General features: G+C 36.8%; 1 pseudogene; it reads left to right on the top strand.

Annotated features, from left to right (window-relative positions):
• The first annotated feature begins 18,292 nt into the window (after positions 1-18,292).
• Positions 18,293-18,409, top strand: LOC138837050 (small nucleolar RNA SNORA40; annotated as a pseudogene).
• Positions 18,410-18,794: the final 385 nt, after the last annotated feature.

The following is an 18,794-nucleotide window of genomic DNA, read 5'->3' as shown; positions in this document are numbered from 1 at the left end:
AAGTTGCTGTTAGTCATACATTCTCTTGAAGTTATATCTCCTTCTTCTTTGCAAAGATCCCTTTGTACTGGAAGAGATAGAATAGACCCACCAAGATTATACTTGCTGCTTGTAAGGTCTTTGTGGTGCCTCAATTTCACCAAAAAAATGCCTGATTTGCTGCCATCTCCTATAGCTTAGATTAATCCTTTTGTTTACATCAGTCATCATACTAAGTCCATATCATCTGAAGCAATTCTTACATCTGGACTCTCTCTAGGTGGTTGACTAAATCCCTTGATTCTGATAGCTCTCTCCCTCCCTCCCCCTCAATCAATTCCTAAAAACCATTTGCTGTCCCTTTTTTAACTGGTACCTCTGTCATCCCAGTCTTTCATATACTCACACTCTCCTTTGAATGCACATTGTTTTGTCTGTTTATCTATCATCCTTTGTAAATGAAATCTATTCTTAAAAGACATTGATTTCTGAGGTTGCCTTCTCAACACCTCTTTCTTTGATTGGGTTAGTTTCATCAAAGTATGGTTGATCTTTATTCCACCATCTGGTCCAGACTGTCTCCCTTCCTTCCAAAATAATTTCCCAGAATTATAGCACCCACTACATCAATCATCCATTGATGTTGAAGTGTTGGCTAGTTTCCAGGTTCTGCTTCCAAAGCTACCTTTGTCATATTTTTTCTCATTTCAGTATCTTTTTAGACCCTGCTCTTTTAATTCTTTTGTTTTTCTGTAATGATCTATTCTCTATACCATGTCCTTCCTAACTCCTCTAATTTTGGACTCTAGATCTTGTCATGATTGATAACACTAAGTGCTCTGAAATCAACCATGTAATCTCTATGATACACCTTTCTTTTCAGTTCTTCCCCTTATCAGGATATATAATCTGCCATCATATTTTATTTTCATTCATTATAACATCCTCTTTCTTGGTACTCCATGTTTAGTACTTTCTTGGTCACTTGGTCCATAATTTTTCATTTTATTCTTTCAGTTGGTTTTTCCTCATCTATCTTTCTGCTGTTTCTGGTACTTCCCTGACAAAACACCAGCACTGTTCATTATGAGTCTGCATATTCTGTGTCTATGTCTATGAATCTGTACTTTACTAGGGAAAGAAATGATGATTATACTGACAGGCATTTATCCAAAAGATCACAAATCAGATTACAGTAAAGCCACCAGCACAACCATGTCCTTTGCAGCACTATTCACCATAGACACATTACAGAATTATCCCAGATGATCCTCAATGGAAAAAGGGAGTGAGAAAATGTGGCATATATACACAATGGCATTTTACTTATCCATTAGAACGAATGATGTTGTACAATTCATAAAGAAATGGAAAGACTTGGAAAAATTACATTGAGTGAATTTAGTCAGGCCCACAGAGACACGGGTTGTATATTTTCCTTCATATGTAGAAGTTAGAAAGCCTATAAACCTATAAGCAAACAAGTTGGGTGTTATGCAAGTATTTATACATTTATTGACTGAAATATGGTATATTCAAGTGAGAACTCAAACAATGTAACTGTAGAAATGCAAAGTCAAAGCCTAATAAAATAAGCACCAGGAAATGGGTACTTGCAAGTACGGGTTAGGGCCATGAGAGAGGGCTAGACAAATAAAGAAAAGAATAGGAGAGGACGCAGTCAATACTTCAATGTATATACTACTGAATTAAGAAAAGTAAGGGTGGGTGGAGGGGGGGGGAGAGAAAAGAGAGATGGGCAATAATTTTGAAATGTGTGACATTGATCTAGACACGTATTCATAAACTTTTGTTAAATGACAACCCCTTTGTAAAACTACTTAAATATAACAAAATAATTTAAAATGTATTTTTTCTCTTTACATAATGTATGAAGGAGATTCAATTGTTATGTAATTGTAGAGAACAATAAAATTCCCATTCTACACTTTCCTAACTATATGTGTGTGTTTTTGTATTCTGAATTCCTTCAAGTTCAATCAATATGCCTTTTGATTGTATCAAAAAGGCAAAATAAAAACAAAAGTTTTACTTTGGTGTATTATCTGAATGTAACCCAGACTGGAGGTCCATGCTTTGTGGCTGAAATTATTACTGACATTCAACATGATATAGCTTAGAGATTGCAGGTGCATTAAGCACAGTAGACAAACTATGTCAAATGCTCACCTCAGACAACATTTCTTCCTTTTCTCTGTAGTATTTTTTCCAGTTTTTTCTTTAGGGATATTAAGCAGTATGGAGGTTCCTCAAAAGACTCCACATAGAGCTCCCCTATGACCAGCAACTCCGATTTTGTGCTTTTACCCAAATGATCACAAACAAGGCCATACTAAAGCTCCCAGCACAACTATGTTTATTGCAGCATTATTTACCATAGCTAAGATATGGAACCAACCCAGATGCCCCTCAGTAGATGAATAGACCAAGAAAATGTGGTACATATACACAATGGAATTCTATGCCTCCATCAGAAAGAATGACATTGTCCCATTTGTTAGGAAATGGAAAGATGGGAAAAAATTATATTAAGGGAAGTAAGCCAGGCCCAAAGAAACATAGGTCCCATGGTTTTCCTTATTTGCAATAACTAGTATAAGTCAAGGATAATCTTATCAGAGATAAGATTAAGTTGAGGATAAGCAGAAAAGGTCAAAAGCTACATACATATGATATATACGATGATGTTAAGTGAAATGAACCCCAAGATAGGGACATAACTTGTTTTTTTCTTTCTTGCTATTGTTTTTAATGAATCTAAAATGTACTATGTGATTTTTTTTCTCTTGTATGTTCTTCTCCCACGGTATAACCCCTGTTCTCACTGTATTTGACATCCATGCCCTGCATCTTGTACATACATGTTTCTAATTTGGGAATGGGAAGGGAAATAACAAAATGTTGAAACAACGATACAGATTGACCCATTGTAACTATGAGATGTACAAGACACTATGTTGAAAAATGAAATTTGCAACTTTGTAGGGGGAGTTGGGGTGGTGGGGAGGGAAGGGATGATGGGGAAAGACAAAGGAGGAGGTAACAATGCTTGCTAGGAAAGGTATTCATTACCTTACTCATGTAACTGTAACCCCTCTGTACATGATTTTTACAATAAAAAATAACATAAAGAAAAGAAATGGCTTGAAGTCTGACTTAGTTTCTGTTTTCTTTGTCCTATTACCAAACGTATTTCACCCCTTTCAACTCTCCACTAATTTTGACACATAAATTATTTATCTGTGGGGCTCAAAGCAAAACTAGAAGAATGAGAGCTTTTGCTTTTCTGCAAATGCTTAATCTATTAATGAAATTTTACACTTTATGAGAGTACAAATTAATCATGCTGAGATACAGCACTAAATCACTATTTGCAGTTACTCTGTAAGTAATGCAGGGAGAACACCTGTTACTCTGCCAGCAGGTCATTTTAAAGCCTGACAGAAAGACATTATCCCCCAAATGCTGACACAGAATAAGCTAGTAGACCTGGAAGTGTGAGATATTTGTACATCAAGTCCTTGTCTTGACCTTGGTAGCATTCATTTCCTTCTTCCAAAAATCTGCTTCCTAAGACCAGATTCAGTGGAACAGAGAGATGATTTTATGACTTGAAAGTACAGCCAACTTTGGGACTTAGAAAGCCTATTTTTAAGAATATGATAGGACCTCTCTGTCAGTCAGTGCTTTTTAAAGTCAGTGAGCATTTGGCTGTCGTGAACTTCAGGAACTCTCCCTCATATGACACTGTTCTCAAAAAGAGCAAACTATTTCTTGCAGTTTCTTACAGAGAAGAGAACTTTTGGTTTTCTCTTATTACATCTACTTACATGATTACTTCTGAAGCCTCTTCATATAGCCTAAATAGGGGTAGGGAATCTTTTCTTTAGCAAGCGCCATTTGGATATTTGTATCATAATTTGCAGGCCACACACAATTATCAATGCAGGCAAATGGCCAGGGGCTGGTGATAAGAAGTATATGAGTCTGCCCTTTCTCTGCTTAATGACCTACTGATTTTATGGGGCTTGGACAGCTCTTGAACTTGCCATTCTGCCTGTGTATCCCCTGTGCTGAATAGCCGTCAGAAGATGTAGAAAATGGATTAATGTCTTTAAACAATTTGAAGTCCTATATGCATGAAATATTCAAGGTTACTATAAAAATTGTTTTTTTTTATTTTACAGTGTCCCAAATGCTCTTAAGTAAAGAACAACATCAATCTCTGAAAAGTGAACCAATGGGAAACATTTGAAACATCTCTTATCTTTATTCTTTGTTTTATCTTGGTCAATATACTGATTTATTGATTGCTATTTTCAAATACTTATTCATAAGTTATTATTTTATATACAATGTTTCAGGACTGAACTGAAGGAGACTCAGAAGTTGAGTTCATGAAGCTAAATTTATGCATTACTCTAAAGATAATAGAAAGTTTTTCAATACTCTCCTAAGAGCTGAAGTCATCCACAGATTATTATGCCACTCTTACCCAATTAATCCAAGTTAATGACTTCACCAGACAATAATGACTCTGATTTAGAAGGAGATGGTCCCTGGACACAAATGTTTTAATTATCAAGCCACAACTGTGCAGAAAATATTTTTTGAAATGAAGATAAATTGATCTCAATTGCAATTCAGACTGCCTTATTAGTCATTAGAAAAAGGATATTAATTAGGGTATAGAGTTACTACTGTAACTTTAGTATTTTCCATATGTGCTTAATTCCAAGTACCATATGGAAACATATAGAGTTTATTTTCCTATGTTTCCTCATGAAAGGAGCTAATATTGTAAACATTATTGTACAGAAAAAAATAAATGAAAGGAAAAAATTGGCTTCTAATGTATTTCTATGGCAATTTTACCTTGGTGTCGCAAGACTAATAATTCTTCTAGTTGTCCATGTGCTAAATTGCAAAGCATGTGAACCTATTTCCTTACATGGCAAAAGAGACATTGCACAGGTAAATAATGGCTAAAGCTTTGAGATAAAATTATCTTGGATTATCTTGGTGGGCTCAACCTAATCATAAATTTTTGTACACAAAAAAGCTTAACTGCAGAAAATCTATACAACTTAGAAAAGTCTTTATGTATTGACTTTTGTCTGTCAGAAGTTGGAAATAAGGTTAACTGCTTATCAAGAATGGCAACTTTCTTTTATATATATATATTCATATATATTATATATATATTTAATAAAATAATAAGCTATTAGTTTCTCAGAATTAAAAATTTAATGTACTAGACAATGAGGAAAACTTGAGTCAAATTGTTCCTTTGAAGATATTTAAGCCAAGTGCTAGTGGCTCATACCTGCAATCCTAGCTACTCAGGAAGCTGAAATCTGGAGAATTATGGTTCAAACTAGCCTGAGTAGAGATATCCACAAAATAACTCGTTAGAAGAAGAACTGGAAGTTTGGGTCAAGTGTTAACTGAGGAAGAAGATGTCCTGAGTTTAAATCCCAGTTCCACCAAAAAGAGTATTTAAGAACACTTTGCTAGTGCTATCTAGCAAGAGCAATTTAAGTTACACAATGAAACAGCTCTTCCTGATATGCTCTTAGGTAGACTCATCAGTCATAGACCAGAAAGAAAATTCTGAATAAACTCAGAAGAATTACTCTTTTCTGCATAAAACTGTCTATAGTTTGTTAAATACATGTGATGTCATGAAGAGCTAATTCTGCATGTGGTAGTCTCAGCAAACTTAAGGTAATTATAAGGGAAATGCAATGAAATCAGGGGCAAAATATATGATGGACTCAAAGCAAGCTGAGAGGATGTCATAGGCAAAGGGTTTGCAAGCTGGAGATGAGGGAGATGAGACATCATAGATTATGGAACAAGAGGCCTGGATAAAACCCAACTGCTGTTTGCTCCTTCTAGTCAATGATTTCAGCACAAGAAAGGGGATTGGTACTGATTACAAAGTTAGAGAAGCCATAGTTTGCATGATCAGTAGTAATAGGGACAGCTTTATCCCTAAGCCTTACACTCTGGCCATTGGTCCACAAGAGGCTTTTTATGCTGGGCCTTGTAGAATTATCTATTCATGTGGTTGTAATCTGACTACTTTTGTAAAATACAGTAAACACAGTCTCTCTCTCTCTCTCTCTCTCTCTCTCTCTCTCTCTCTCTCTCTCTCTCTCTGTTAGTATACATCATATCCAGGTAATGTCATGTTCCACATAATAATATTGCAGTCATATATGTATATATATATATATATATATATATATATATATATATATATATATATGATCATAGTCCCCTAAGGTTAGAATAGAGTTGAAGAATTCCTATTGCCTGGTAAATTCATAGCAGGAGAATATGCAAAGGAAAAGAAATTACAATACAGGAAGAGAATTATCCTCAAGAACTCAGGTTCAGCAGAAGTTGTGTTTTGTTTTGTTTAGAGCTCAAAAGACTCCATAACATAGTTCCCCAACACTAAAAAGTTTCTATCAAGGGGAAGGTTATTGCTATAGTACCTATTTAAAACCACATCAATGATGAAACAATAAACAAACTAGTGTAGAAAAATTCCTGTGAACAGCAGGAGAAGAAAACCTCAGGCAGGCTCTTCAGGAGAGAGCCAGAACAAGGCATTGTCATCAGAACAGACGAAAGGTTCACAAATGTTGATGCCCCGAAGACCTCCCAAGGGGCCAAGACATGGGAGTGGTAGGTGATGCACGTGATGCTGTTCCTGTGTAGGTCTAAGTTAATATATGCATTAGTGTTTCTATTTTTGCTTGTGGTGTTTCATGTTCTAAAAGAACGGAATGTTAGGTCCATGAATTGGACCCTAGTATCATTACTTGTATTCTGGGCAGATGTTGCTCCCTCTTTTCTCTCCATTTTCAACGACTTAGCCCATGGCAATAAATAATCCTATAGCAGAAACTTTACAGGCCCATGCATAATGAAAAGAAAATCTTCTTTGCTGTTAGACTATGTCATAGGATATCATAAGCTCCCTGATTTTAGCATCCTCTCTTTAAATTTCTAGCTCTTCCCCACCAAACCTCAGGGATCCATGTGATATACTCATGTTTTCATATATATTTGGAAATTGCAAACAACACTGTTCATATTTCAAATAGCTAGTTTAGTCATACAGAGATTTATGCTGACATTAAAAGCCATCCTGTATTGCGGTTAGGGATATTTTAAGAATCTCTCTATTACTAATGTGACAAATGATGACTTTAATGGCATTATAAACCAGAAATATGAAAGCATTATTAAAAAATTGCTTCATAAAAGAGTTATCAAGTAACTATCAGTTAAGCTGTTTAGAAGTGATGAAAGTTCACCTGCATGCACTTCAGATGCACTGAACTAGCACTATTATAAAATGTGGAGGTAATGAATGTTATAGCTTCAAACATTGTCTTTACTAATCTTACTCTGAATAAATTGTGTCAGTTAGGGAAATACATCTTATGAGACCAATTCCCATTTAAAAGTCATTTTATTATTGTGAAGCATTTGTTGAATCCATCGCTCAGACTTATAGATCACATGGAGAAACTACATCGCTTACTTTGGCTTAAATATTGAAATAGTGCACTTAGACTTTAAAGATACAGTATGGCACTAAAAACTATTATTCTATTAATTATTCAAATTCTGTGTGGTGGTTAAACATTTATGGTCTTTACACGCTTTATTTTGTGCCCTTTTCTCCTTATAACTAATGGGTCCACAAGACACGTGGTTATATGAGCTGCTTTAAGCCCTGGTATTATATATTTTATGGGATAATTCCTATCTTTGGAGACGTCTAACAACCAATCTGTGCCGATGTACAACTCAATGAACTTCGAAACATCATATTATCTATGTCTGAATTTACTGAAGGACATTGCTTCCATTGTTTTCTTAAAAGCTACTTGTTTGTTATGTACATGTTTAGAAGGGCTCATTTGATATGTTAAATATTCATAATAGTTGATTTTTGCAAATATCACCTTTAACAGCCTGCTAAGTAGTTTTAGTCTATAAACAATATTGCTTTTATATTCTAGAGGAGAGGAAAACCACAAGGAAATAAAAGATAGTGAGAAACCAGGTATATTGAACAGGAATGGACATAGGAAGATTCTGACAGTGCTGAGCAATGTTTACTATGGTTCTAACAAGGATGGGAGTTGAGCAAGTCCTTTACCCACCTTGTGGGTGGGAATGGGAGGGGGAAAACTGGGAGAGAACAAGGAAAAGGGTGACATGGTCCAAAAGGAAATGTACTAGTTACCTGACCTATGTAACTGTAACCCCTTAGTACATCACCATTATAATAACAAAAAGAAGGTAACGAAAAAGATAGAGTTCTTTATCTCAGTGGTAGTTTGTTTGACGGCAAATCTGAACCACCAACAGGGCTTAAATAAAATGATTTTTTCTGGCCCACCCTTCAAATTTCTGACTAGTTGGTCTGGGCTGGAATGGTCACATGTATATTTCTAATAATTTCTCAAGCAAGGCTGAAGCTTCAAATCCAGAGACTGACCAAACCTTGCAACTTTCCCTATATGAACGTATTTACAGATATTATGTTCATTTTGTTTCCTGCTGTGTCAACAGACTATGAGAAAATTGGCCATTATTTAGGATTCAATTACTAAGCATAGAATTTAGAAGCTGATCTTAAGTCCAAGTGCAATTAGAAGCCTCAGATACAAAACATTCCTGGGTGACCTGGAATTGTTTTTCCTGTGTCACTCTAAGCAGTGCTCAGAATTTCATTGTATCTCCAGAAAAACAAAAGCATTCCACCATGAAAAACCTATGGAAAGTTAAAAAAAATTTGTATGTTTATTTTTTTTAATACTCAGGGCTTCAAGATTGCTAGGGAAAAGAGCTATCCCTTGAATCATACCCTGAGGACTATTTGTGTGTGTGTGTGTGTGTGTGTGTGTGTGTGTGTGTGTGTGTGTGTGTGTGTGTGTGTAGTAGAGTTTAAAGTAAGGACTTTATACTTGCTAGGTTAGTGCTCTACCACCTCAGCCACACCTCCAGCATCTTTTGCACTGGTTATTGTTAGAAACAAGATCTCACTGTTGCTTCAGTGAGCCTGGACCATGGAGGGAATGACAGATATGTGCAAACATATCTAGCTTTATCTATTGAGATAGGGGCCCTCATACACTTTTTGCTGGGGCTAGCTTCAAACCACAGTTCTCTAGAGTAAAAGGAGGATCACAGATTCAAGCCATTTGTCACTGACTTATGAAAACTCTTTTAGTTCTAGTTATGTATCATGTATTTCTGTAGCCATGAATCTGAAAATAATTAGTGTGCAGTATGACATTTCTTCTGTTAGGTAGCAGATGACAGTAAAGTTTGGTCAGAGTGCTCAATCCTGTTGTCAGGACTGGCACACCTAGCTAGACCCCCTGCGCAGAGTCTCTGTGGGTGCTGTCTGTGGAACTGTGTTCTCCATTCCATCAGAATATGTTTAAGCCAGGTGCTAGGTGCTCACATCTACCATCCTAGCTACTTGGGAGGATGAGATCTGAAGATCCTGTTTGAAGCCAGCTGGGCAGGAAAGCCGTGGAGTCTCTTATCTCTAATTAATCACAAAAAACCAGAAGTGGACACATGGTTTAAGTGGTAAAGCACTAGCCAGGAGCAAAATAAGCTTAGGGACAGCTCCCAGGCCCTGAGTTCAAGCCTTAGGATTTGTAAAATAAAAATAAATAAATAAATAAATCCTTGCAACTATTAATATGATCTCATTTGGGAATAGAGTCATTTTTGATGCAATAAATTAAAGCAAGGTCCCTAGAATGATCTGTAATCCAGGATGACTAGGATCCTCAGAAGAAAAGGATACAGCTATATGAAAACTGGAAGACAGCAAAGGAGGGGATAACAATGCTGGATAAGAAATGTGCTCATTACCTGACTCATGTAACTGCAACCCCTCTGTACAGCATCTTTACAATCAAAGTTAATAAAAAAGAAAATGGGAAGACAGGAAGATAAACAGGAAGAACCACAGGAGCTACAAGCCAACGAGTGTAGAGGAGAATGACCACCACACACTAGAAAAAAACAAGTTATGATTTTCTCAAAACTTAGAAGGCCCCTGGTCATCCAATATCTAGATTATAGCTTCTAGATCTATGGAAGAAGACCTGTGGGAGAGCAAGTTTCTGTGTTTGGCTTTGTTTTGTTTTGTTTTAAACCAGTCAGTGTCTGGCAATTTGTTACAACAAATAAACTAATTCCCAGAAGCTAATTCGGCAGGCTAAGTTAATGACTAATCTCACAGTCAGTTTCTCTATCTGGGAAGGAGAGTAAGGGACAGGAGACTTGCGGAGGTACCTTGTACCCATGTACGGATGTGTCAGAATGAAACCCTCTTGTACAACTAGTTGATGTGAAGAAGGAAACATGGAAAGGAAAATAACCAGTTGCTTGAAGAATTCAGGTTTCTGAAGTCATAAAGACTGTGGTCCATGTTGCCTTGCTGACAGTAGTGAGGCTGGAGAGCACGGTCCTCTCCGCACAGGGCTCTTACACATCTGTGTTGTGAGTTTGCCATCAATGACCAACATAGATGTTGGCTTCCTTTTGGGTCAGCCAGATTGTATCTCGTTCACTTCAGGTAGAGAGAATTCTGCTTTTCAAGATTTTTCATGATTTAGGCTAGGTCTACTCAACTCGAATAAGCTATTTTAATGACAATGTAATTTTTGGATTTTCAGAATAATCATTGGTAAGTATTCATGAATAAGTACAAAGTTCAGAAAATTTAATACAACAGTGAGTGTTTCCTGCCACATTGTCCAATCGCCCTCAAGATTACCCGTCAGTACTACAGAGCCAGAAAGATGCTATAGAAGCTCTGCCTCAGTTCAGTTGAAGATGTAGTTAATTGAACCTTGGTAATGACTGCAGGCCAAAGCTGATTTCCCTTTCTGCCGTTCTCTGTGTCTTTCATGGTTGCCTAATTCGTTTGAAGTTGTTTATCGCTGACAGAAGTGAGGATGGATGGCCTTGGTTTGAAATTCTCTCTTATCTATTTGAAATTTCTTGTTAGCATTCCTACCTGGCTTCCAATGGTGTATGAAAAACAAAAAGAATCAGACACAAACAGAGCATTAAACAATGCGTCTGCCTCCCAGGTTCGCTTAATACTTTCCCCCACACCGGAGTTAATAATTCACACTCTGTAGAATCCCAGCACGTCTCCATTAGGTTTGATGCCTTCTATGAATGTGACAGCACACCTTCAGCTCAAAGCTACCTTGTCAGGAATTGGAGAAGGGGGTAGGGTTTGCTGTGGAGCCGTGTGCTAGAAGTGGCCCTTTACAAGAGTTTGCCTATGTCAAAGCAGGCAAAGCTAAAGTCTATTAAGTAATGTTTGCTTTAAGTGCATCTAGCTATAGAATTTCAATGACACTGGAAAACTGCACAGCCCTCTATTTTTTCCCCCTACATACACAACTCTCCTTTTCCAAAGATGAATAGAATTATAACTTGGGTTTTTATTTGCTGTTTCTCATTGCTCCTTCTCAGCTGGCTGTTAATGAAGGCGCTGATGCTAACATAATGTAAGGAAATTTTTATGTGTGAGATTAATCAGTCAGCTTGGAGCTTACAGGTCAGGAAAGAAGCAATCTGATGTTATTTAAGTGTTTTATATATTAAAAAAATAAGAAGAATCAACAAGGGAAAATACAACCATACCCAAGCCATTCAAACAATCTTTCATTTGTATTTCTATTTTTGATACTAAGTCATTAAGTCTAGTACTAAAAATTGAGTCTCAGAATGTGTGTGTGTGTGTGTGTGTGTGTGTGTGTATAGGTGTGTGTTGTATATAGTGTATATGTATGTAGATTATATATGTGTACATGTCTTCATTTCTATGCTTCATGTGCTCTTGAATTTCAAGAGCACATTCTTCTTATTATTCTTATGCTTGTACAAAGGAAAATAAATGTATGTTTATTGATTTCATCATGAAAAAAGAATTGTGTATTAGGAGCCATATATAAGGCATTATAGTTAATGTTTATTGGACCGTTATTATCTAGCAAATTTCTTCTATGAACTTTATCTATTTATCAACTTATTTAACTGGTATAAAATCAATGTGTTACAGAGAAAGGAAATTAAACTCTGAAAGATGAAATCAATTTCTCTGGCACTAAACTATGAAAAGAAAAACTTAACCCAAGCTCTATACAACTTAGCCTTTTAAGGATGCCTTATTTCTGATTTTGGAAATATGATGTGAAAGTGGCACTACTACCATATTTATGTGATTCCCCATAATACATAGAAATGCCCTAAGAACTTCATTAATTTGTTTAATCATTTATTCAGCCCTCCCAAATTATTTTGTATCTAATACTAGGTTCCTAGGATATAATTTAATAATAAAGAAAAAAAAAACTTCTGGGAAAGAGTGAAGGAGGTTGCCCATAAATAAGTGAAGTATTCATTACCTGACTCAGAAAACCATAACCCTTCTGTACATCACCTATATATAGCAACAAACCTTTTAAAAATACTGTAATTTTAATGGAGGAAAAATAAACAAAATATAATCTTTGTGCCACATAATGCATGTTCACCAAATTCTGGGAAGTAGGTTATTCTATTGCACACTGATTCCATTCTGAGGAGAATCATAGAAAGGACGATAAAAATCAATGAATTATACAACTCATAGGTGGGAACAGGAAGGAAAACCTAGAAGAGAGCAAGGGTAGGGGTGAGATTGTTTAAAAAGAAATGTACCCTTTATGTGACTTATATCACTATAACCCCTCTGTGAGCCTCCTTTACAATAACAGTGCTCTATAGGAAAGGGACTCATCACCTTACTCATGTGACTGTAACCCCTCTGTACAGTATCTTTACAATAAAAATATTAAAAAAAATACCTTAACAAACATTTTGAATAGGTGATGCTTGAGTTGAATTTTGACAGATGCAACATAAATGAAGGGAAGTATGAGAGAAATGGTCTGATTTAACTAGATATTGTTCAGGAAATTGTGTGTAAGTGGTGTTGGCTTTCCTGGGGGAAGGTAAAAGTGTTTTTTAAAAAAAGTAGAATCTGACATTTTGTCCATAAGTTGGGATGAAATTAACCTATGCTATCTGGTGTTAATCGCTTGAGTTAACTGCAACTGTTCTTCCATAAACCAATATCCCATCATGAAACATTTCTGTAATGAGTTAAAAGTGAAGAGTTAGGATAGTTTTCATTTTTGAGTTAAAATGATTCATTCTGGGCTGGGAAGGTGGCTCAGTGGTAGAGCATTAGCCTTGAGCTGAAGAGCTGAGAGACAGTGTCCAGGCCCAGAGTACAGGCCCCATGACCAGACTCCCCCCCCCCAAAAAAAAGATTGATTCTGCATGATGAAAAGAACAGAGTTAGGGGATCAAAGCACATGTGTCATTTATGACAGCTGAGCCATCACCACATTCTAAAATTTGAATAACTGTGACAAATTCAGTGCCCTGTATCTTGTATATGCATTTTTCTAGTTTGGGGTAGGGAAGGGAAATAATAAGAGGCTTAAAGGATACAGGATGACCCATTGTAACACTGAGATGTACAAGACACTATGTTGAAAATGAACTTTACAACTTTGTGGCTGGTGGGGAGGAGAGGGAGGAATTGCAGAGTGGGGAAGGGAAGGGATGGTAGGAGCAAAACAAAGGAGGGGTAACAATGCTCGATAGGAAATGGACTCAAGACCTTGCTCATGTAACTGTAACCCTCTGTACAGTATCTTTACAATAAAATATATTTTAAGAACAAAAAACTAAAATAAGATTTGCAAAAACTGATCATGTCCTTACATAATTACAAGAGCTTTGAGAAATGACATAAAGTATGCATCTTGTATGTAACTAATACTTAGAAACAGATAATTGTTACATCTGAGACATTTAGTTGATATCTAAAGTAAAAGTAATTATGTTCTGTGGTTGCTCTCTGCTTAAATGTTTAGTCTCTGCTAAACGTTAAAACTTCAGGGCCCAGTGGTTAACCACATCACAAGTGTTTGTAGAAAAAGTTCATACTACCAACATTCAGGAGTTCATTTTATTTTTCCATAGAGTCAATTAGTGATAACCAAACTGAATTTTAAAGGGTGAAATGTCAATGATGGAATTGAGAGGGAGTATTTTTGGGAGAAACAAGTAGGGAAGTACTACTATTAGAAACTTGCACGCAGAATTTGCCTTGAGTGGTAACAAGAGGAAACAGGAGGTTCTTCGCACTGTGAGATGAAGAAGAGATTTACATGTAAATTCTATTTCACACAGTGCAAAGGTTGGTTTGTAGGACCGGTAAATATAGCATCCGTGTTGGTCAGACCTTTCCAGCATTAAGCTATGAAAAACATAATACTTCCAATTTGGTTATACAACCACCTTGCCTTCCTTCCTTTGGAAAAACCAGTTGCCACATTTCCTGGCCCCTGGAAAAGCTCCCATAACTGGTGTTGGAGATTTCTACCATGAGCCACGTCAGAGCTCAGCAGTAGGTATGCCAGGTCAGGCATACGTGAAGATGTCTGAAGCTCTGATGGAGATTTTGACAGCCACTTTGTGAGAGTCAACATAGTCATTCACTTATTCACTGCTCCTATATAAATGTCTAATGAAATCACCATATTCCTACCACCGGTAAGAGAGTCACAAGAGAAGGATTTTGATTGGTGGTTCAATCACCATCTTAAAGTTTTCCATTTCTATTAGAATGTCAGATGAAAGTGGAAATGGAGGGAGACATTTTCTATCACCCGGCAGTTGTAACTGATTACCAAACATAGATTTGTTAATCTCACCCATTTCATATCTTAGAAACCATTGTCCCTTAAAAGTGAAGGTCATACTTCCCCTTTTCATCATATTTTATGCTTTACAGTTCTAACAGAGTCTTATTAAGACGAGCTCTGTCAATACCTTTGGAACGAATATGTGAATGATGTCTATTTTGTATTGAACACAATTTTAATCATACTGTACATGGAGGGAATGGAAGATTAAGTCAGGGATACTTCTTAACATACAAAAGGATTATATTTATCCAGATGAGAACACTAGTCAATGAAGGCAAAGATAGTTCCAGAGGGATGGGGAAGGGAAAACTGGGACAGGGTGAGGAAAGAGGCGACATGGTCCAAAAAGAAATGAACTCTTCACCTAACTTATATAACTGTAATCCATCTGTACATCCATCTTTATAACAACAATAACAATATCAAGAAAGATAGTTCTACAAGCCAATTATTTATCTAAAATAACAGAGGAGGTCTTAACTACAAATAACACAAAATCTGCCTAGTATGTTATTTCCTTCTGGAGTTGTCTCTGAGTCCATGAGTAAAAATTTCCAATGGTCTTAAAGCAGGGCACAAAACAGTGTCCAGAAACTCCAAGAGATAAAGTGAAATGAATAATCATCTCCATCTCCTCCTCCTCCTCCTCCTCCTCCTCCTCCTCCTCCTCCTCCTCCTCCTCCTCCTCCTCCTCCTCCTCCTCCTCCTCCTCCTCCTCCTCCTCCTCCTCCTCCTCCTCCTCCTCCTCCTCCTCCTCCTCTTGTTCCTCCTGTTCCTCCTCCTCCTCCTTCTGCACTTCTTCCTCCTCCTCTCCCTCCTCCTCCTCCTCCTCTTATTCCTCCTCTTCCCCCACTTTTCCTCCTCCTTCTTTCCCTCCATCTCCTCTTCCTTTTGATAGGAGATTTGATAATGTTATTCCTTGCCTGGGATTTAAACAAGAAGAGGACATAAAATTTACAAGAATAACAGCAGACTATAGATTAGTGGAGAACTAGCAGAAAGTCTTTGGTTTGAATGCCTATAGGAAAAGATTTGTTTATTTATTTATTTATTCATTTATCAGTCGTGGAGCCTGAACTCTGGGCCTGGGCGCTGTCCCTCAGCTCTTCAGCTCAAGGCTAAGCACTCTGCCACTTGAGCCACAGCGCCACTTCCGGCTTTTTTCTGCTTATGTGGTGTTGAGGAATTGAACCCAGGGCCTCAACAGGAGTCCTTGTCCTAAGCACATGGTCTTGGCCTTACTTCCATAGAACTTACAAGATACTGAAGCATGGGCAAATGTTGTATGTTTTGTGATTAAATGTATTAGTCTTTTCCAATGGAAGACACAACACATACAACATTGAACCATATACACACAGTCTAGTCTTTATTTGTATCACATGTGCCCATGTCTTCTTAGAGATCAAAGAACTTTATAAATTGTTATTATTTTTAATCCTTGCTACTCGGTGACCATAGAAAACATAACATTTCTTTTTTTAAAAATTTTTTTATTTTTATTTTTTTATTGTGAAAAAAACTGTACAGGGGGTTACAATTACATGGGCAAGATAATGAGTACATTTCTCATCAAGCATTGTAGCCTCCTCCTTTTAGAAAACATAACATTTCTAAATAGCTGGCAATTGCACAGATTTAAAAATACTTTGTTTATTTAATATGGTAAGCCTTCATTGTATCACTTTATTTTAAAATATGCTGCTTCTTTCCTTCTCTCTCTCCCTTTCTCTCTCATTCTCTTTAAATTTCCCCTTGACTTTTAAGTAACATCTTAAAATAAAAATGATGGGAATTTATAATAAAATTACTATCGCCCCCCCCATTTCCACTTCCTCAATAAAATTAGAGGAATGCGGGTGATTGCAGTAATATGGCTGGGAATTCAAATGCAAAGAAAACCAGAAAATTCTAAATTGTGGTTCCCAAAGCAACTATAAAAAGACACTCAACATGACTGCATATTTATATTAAGATATAAAACTTAACAACTTCTCCAGTTATACAAATGCTATATAAAAACAAAAGGGTGGAATTATGGTTGCTATGGGAATCACAACTCTGAACCTACTGTCGTGGGGAAGTTTAAATATACTGACATAGAATTTCACACTGAATATTACATAGGTGCAGGAACATGCACGGGATTAGAGACAAACATGTGGCAAATGACATGAGATGAAATAATGAACAAAATGTCACTCCAGTGACTGAATGTCTCCTATTTCTGGATCTGTCCCGCTCACTGTGATAATACATGGCTTCTGAAAACAGAGAAAAATATCTGTAGGCTGTTTTACGAAGTGAGGGCTGGTGTGCTTATCTTTCTGCTTTAGTTTAAAGGTTGAACTGTTCCTACGAGTAATATGAGTATTAGAAATATAAAGCCACCAGGGCAGAGCTTGACTGAGCAAATCACTAGCCAAAAACATGTCATTCATTTCCTAAAAGGTTAAGGATTGCAGTTGTATAGACTTTCTGCGACACTGACTTAAATAAGATGTACAAAATCTTATCCTGTCTTAATGAAGAAGCCTAGTATACTAGCTAGCTATGTAGGAAGCATAGGTAGAATGATTACAGTGTGAGACCCAACTTCAAAGTTAGAGCAGTACAGAGCTAATGGTATGGCTCAGGTGGTAAAGTGCCTGCTAAGCAATTTTAAGACACTGACATTAAACCTCAGGAGGAGGAGGAGGAGGAGGAGGAGGAACAGGAGGAGGAGGAACAGGAGGAGGAGGAGGAGGAGGAGGAGGAGGAGGAGGAGGAACAGGAGGAGGAGAAGAAGAAAAAAGAAATATAGAAGCATAAAAACTAATTATTTTCCATGGATTTTACATATCCTTTCTTTTTAATCTGCAATGAAGATGAAAATTTGGGGAAAAAACAAGTACAGAAACAACTGTACAATTCCTCTACAGGTTTTTTTATATATATAAAATGTATTAAAAATCACATACTACTTAATTGGCTTCAGCCTTCTGGTTAAGCTTTTTGTTTTTTCCTTTTGCATTCTCTTGAAAGGCTCAGTAATGCTAGGTTCTGGTAGCTCATGCCTGTAATACTAGCTACTTGGGAGGCTGAGATCTGAGGGTTTGGGCTCAAAGCCAGCCTGGGGAACAAGAGACTTCTACCTCCAATGAACCACAAAAAGCTGAAAGTGGTGCTGTGGCTCAAGTGGTAGAGTGCTAGTCTTGAGCACAAAAAAGCCCAGGGACAGCACCCAGGCCCTGAATTCAAGCCTCAGTCCTGAACAAAAAAGGCTTAAGTAGCTTTGGTATTTCTATATTTCTGTTTACATGGGTAGAGGTAGATAAACATGTTCTTCCCAAATTCCAAAGATTGCTTCAAATAGGATATCTGATGTATTATTATTGACCATATAATAACTTATTATTGATATTATTCTTAATTTTTTCTCAAGATAGAAATGCCAGCAGTGTGCTGGCTAATGCAATCATAACTTCAATATTACATGTCATTACAGACAGGTGCAAACAGTAAATCCTCTTTCACAACCCAGAACTCATTACTGATATGAGATTTTGGTACATGTAAGAAGGAATATAATTCCTACAACAGTTGGCATTGTGAGGGCTTGTGAACTCACACAGGTTGCTCTGAGAATAAAGCTGATGTAAAAGCAAAAAAAAAAATACATGTCGTGTTCAGTTTCAGGTTCATTGGGTACTTTGTGCTTTTCAGTTACTGCCAGGGCTGCAGCTTCCTCTGAAAGAGCCCACTCACAGTCATTTGTGAACTCTTACATCTTCCATTTGTCCTAATGTCTATAACACGTTTTCCGAAAAGACAGAGCAATGTGTTATTTGCTTAACATTTCAATGTATTTACTTCAACTAAGTTTTCAAACTTTTAATTATAGTAGGAAGGATTCAGGCCTGTACAATAAAATTTAAATATCTGCTGAAATACTTTATAGATAATGTTTGATAA

This window comes from Dipodomys merriami, unplaced genomic scaffold (assembly GCF_024711535.1).
Source record: "Dipodomys merriami isolate MVZ:Mamm:240054 unplaced genomic scaffold, mDipMer1.0.p SCAF_26, whole genome shotgun sequence".
In the NCBI taxonomy this organism is placed as follows: domain Eukaryota; kingdom Metazoa; phylum Chordata; class Mammalia; order Rodentia; family Heteromyidae; genus Dipodomys; species Dipodomys merriami.
The sequence above is the reverse complement of the archived record's forward strand: the minus strand, read 5'-3'. Positions and strand labels throughout refer to the sequence as shown.